The sequence below is a fragment of the Boleophthalmus pectinirostris genome, unplaced genomic scaffold, assembly GCF_026225935.1.
Source record: "Boleophthalmus pectinirostris isolate CB_2022bp ecotype Guang Dong unplaced genomic scaffold, ASM2622593v1 HiC_scaffold_6, whole genome shotgun sequence".
NCBI classification, from domain to species: domain Eukaryota; kingdom Metazoa; phylum Chordata; class Actinopteri; order Gobiiformes; family Gobiidae; genus Boleophthalmus; species Boleophthalmus pectinirostris.
Genome location: NW_026571447.1, coordinates 39,317,171 through 39,320,972, shown reverse-complemented (window position 1 = coordinate 39,320,972; position 3,802 = coordinate 39,317,171). Strand labels below are relative to the sequence as shown.

At 39.9% G+C, this 3,802-nt stretch overlaps 1 long non-coding RNA gene across 1 annotated transcript; it reads left to right on the top strand.

Annotated features, from left to right (window-relative positions):
• The first annotated feature begins 3,007 nt into the window (after window positions 1-3,007).
• On the top strand, window positions 3,008-3,536 carry LOC129411879 (uncharacterized). The gene is made up of 2 exons (XR_008633481.1): window positions 3,008-3,108; window positions 3,142-3,536. It is a non-coding gene; the product is annotated as an uncharacterized LOC129411879 (long non-coding RNA).
• Window positions 3,537-3,802: the final 266 nt, after the last annotated feature.

The window sequence follows — 3,802 nt, the reverse complement described above, 5'->3', positions numbered from 1 at the left end:
TAATCGACAAACTGAATGCAGGTGTCTGTGTGTGTCGTGACCAAACAGGTGTGTACATGTGTCTCTGCATCAGAAGGAGCGAGACACAAACAGTGGGTCAGTCTGTAACGAACCGAAGCACAAATGTGGATTTAACCAGGATTTGACAAGAAATTCCACACTTTCCGTTGCGTTGGGACAAGTGTGAGTCCATGTGCACAGTGTATAAAGCAGCACATATGTTTCTGTGTCCAGTGGGAAAAAGTTTTTCCAGGTGAGAGTCGCTCAATGTGGATGACGAGGCCCCGCCCCCCTCCCCCCGTACGCTGTCCTGGTTTTGACAAATCGTATTCCACTGAGTCGTGGTTTTTAATCCGACAGAAGTTGAACCACATCAGCGACACAAGAGCTGGAGTTTTATCTTCACTTAGTTTATGTAAATGAGTGATGTGGTTTTAAGTTTTGTTTCTGTGAGATTTGAACAAAACTGAATTAAACACATTATAATTTCAAACAGCTGATGTGGATCTAGAGTCGTTATGTTTATATGTCGTAAAGTTGAATTTATTTATGCAGATTAGTGCAGATAGTAATAATAATGATGATCATTTTAATATAGAAATAACGATCATTAATTCTCCCGACGATCGATTAAGAAAATTTTATCGAATGCCCGTCCCTAGTTTCTATACATTCTGTGAAAATTTGAGATTATTCCAACAAGAATTACCAAAGTTATTAGCCTGTGAAATGATGTCAATGTTTTTGGGACAACCTGTTTATGAGGTTAAAGTACGAAGCTAGGCTAAGCTAACGTAAACAGTGACCGATGTTTAGTGAAATAAACACCGAAAATCCAGTATAATATGTAATCACGATATTTTTTACTTATCTAATACAATTTGTGGTTAAACATGTGCTTTTAAAAGGTGATTGTCTCTTTTTTTTGGATGATTAAGGAACAAAAACAAAGCTCAGAAGTTTCCGGATGGACCCGGAAGCGACGTCGACGTTTAGAGATAAAAGTCTAAGAGCTGCACAGTTTTTAAAATCTTGTTAAAACTTTGGGGTTTTTTTCTAAACGGGCCAAATATCAAAGTGTTTTTTTCTTCTTTTCTGGGATTGACCTGGCGGTTTGTGTGTCGGGCGCAGAAAACCAGGACTAAAACAGGACTAAACCAGGACTAAAACAGGACTTAAACAGGTCTAAACCAGGACTAAAACAGGACTTAAACAGTCTAAACCAGGACTAAATCTGGATTAAAACAGGACTAAAACAGGATTAAAACAGGACTAAACCAGGACTAAAACAGGACTTAAACAGGTCTAAACCAGGACTAAATCTGGATTAAAACAGGACTAAACCAGGACTAAAACAGGACTAAACCAGGACTAAAACGGGACTAAAACAAGACTAAACCAGGACTAAAACAGGACTAAACTAGGACTAAACCAGGACTAAACCAGGACTAAACGAGGACTAAACCAGGACTGAACCAGGACTAAAACAGGACTAAACCAGGACTAAAACAGGACTAAAACAGGACTAAAACAAGACTAAACCAGGACTAAAACCAGGACTAAAACAGGACTAAAAAACAGGACTGAACCAGGACTAAAACCAGGACTAAACCAGGACTAAAACAGGACTAAACCAGGACTAAATCTGGATTAAAACAGGACTAAACCAGGATAAAACAGGACTAAACCAGGACTAAAAGGACTAAACAGGACTAAAACAGGACTAAAACAGGACTAAACCAGGACTAAAACAGGACTGAACCAGGACTGAACCAGGTCTAAACCAGGACTAAATCTGGATTAAAACAGGACTAAACCAGGACTAAACAGGACTAAATCTGGATTAAAACAGGACTAAACACAGACTAAACCAGGACTAAAACCAGGACTACTAAACCAGGACTGAACCAGGACTAAAACAGGACTAAACCAGGACTAAAATCAGGTCTAAAACAGGACTAAACCAGGACTAAACCAGGACTAAAACAGGACTAAAACAGGACTAAACTAGGACTACAACAGGACTGAACCAGGACTAAACCAGGACTAAATCTGGATTAAAACAGGACTAAACTCAGACTAAAACCAGGACTAAAACCAGGACTAAACCAGGACTAAAACCAGGACTAAACCAGGACTAAACCAGGACTAAACCAGGACTAAACCAGGACTAAACAGGACTAAAACAGGACTAAACCAGGACTAAAACCAGGACTAAACCAGGACTAAAACAGGACTAAACCAGGACTAAACTAGGACTAAAACAGGACTAAACAAGACTAAACCAGGACTAAAACCAGGACTAAAACAGGACTAAACCAGGACTAAAACAGGAATAAAACAGGACTAAACTAGGACTAAACCAGGACTAAAACAGGACTAAAACAGGACTAAACAGGACTAAAACCAGGACTAAAACAGGACTGAACCAGGACTAAAACAGGGCTAAATCAGGACAAAAACAGGACTAACTAGGTCTAAACCAGGACTAAACAGGACTAAAACAGGACTAAAAACAGGACTAAACTAGACTAAAACAGGACTAAAACCAGGACTAAAACCAGGACTAAACAGGACTAAACCAGGACTAAACCAGGACTAAACTAGGACTAAAACAGGACTAAAACAAGACTAAACCAGGACTAAACCAGGACTAAAACCAGGACTAAACTAGGACTAAAACAGGACTAAAACAGGACTAAACCAGGACTAAACTAGGACTAAAACAGGACTAAAACAAGACTAAACCAGGACTAAAATCAGGTCTAAAACAGGACTAAACCAGGACTAAAACAGGAATAAAACAGGACTAAACTAGGACTAAACCAGGACTAAAACCAGGACTAAAACAGGACTAAACCAGGACTAAAACCAGGACTAAAACAGGACTGAACCAGGACTAAAACAGGACTAAATCAGGACAAAAACAGGACTAAACTAGGTCTAAACCAGGACTAAACCAGGACTAAAACAGGACTAAAAACAGGACTAAACTAGGACTAAACAGGACTAAAACAGGACTAAAACCAGGACTAAAACAGGACTAAACCAGGACTAAAACCAGGACTAAAACAGGACTAAATCAGGACAAAAACAGGACTAAACTAGGTCTAAACCAGGACTAAACCAGGACTAAACCAGGACTAAACCAGGACTAAAACAGGACTAAAACAGGACTAAAACCATGACTAAATCAGGTCTAAACCAGGTCTGGACCCGGAAGCGACATCGACGTTTATCATAAAAGTCTAAGAGCTGTACAGTTTTTAAAATCTTGTTAAATCTTTGGGTTTTTTTTTTGTTTTTGTTTTTCTAAACGGGCCAAATATCCAAGTGTTTTTTTCTTCTTCTGTGTGATTGACGTGGCGGCCCGTGCGTCTGCGTGGAAACTTCTCCGTGCGTCTGCGTGTTTGGAGGACGGACTCTTGTAACGGCGTCTCTGAACAGCTGAATGAATTGTGTGTAATGTGTCGTTACCAGTGACGGGCTGAGCAGTGTGGACGCGTCTCCAACTAATAAAAACATTCAGTAAAACACATCCTGACTGGGTTTTTGTCTGTGTCCGTGTCTCATTTCCTTCTCCTTGATTCCTCTCCTCTGTCCTCAAGTCCAAGTTTAGTCCTGGCTTAGTTCTGGTTTAGTCCTTGTTGAATCCTGGTTTAGTCCTGGTTTTAGTCCTGGTTCTGATTTACTCCTGGTTTTAGTCCTGGTGTAGTCCTGTTTTAGTCCTGGTTTTAGTCCTGGTTTAGTCCTTGTTTAATCCTGGTTTAGTCCTGGTTTTAGTTCTGATTTACTCCTGGTT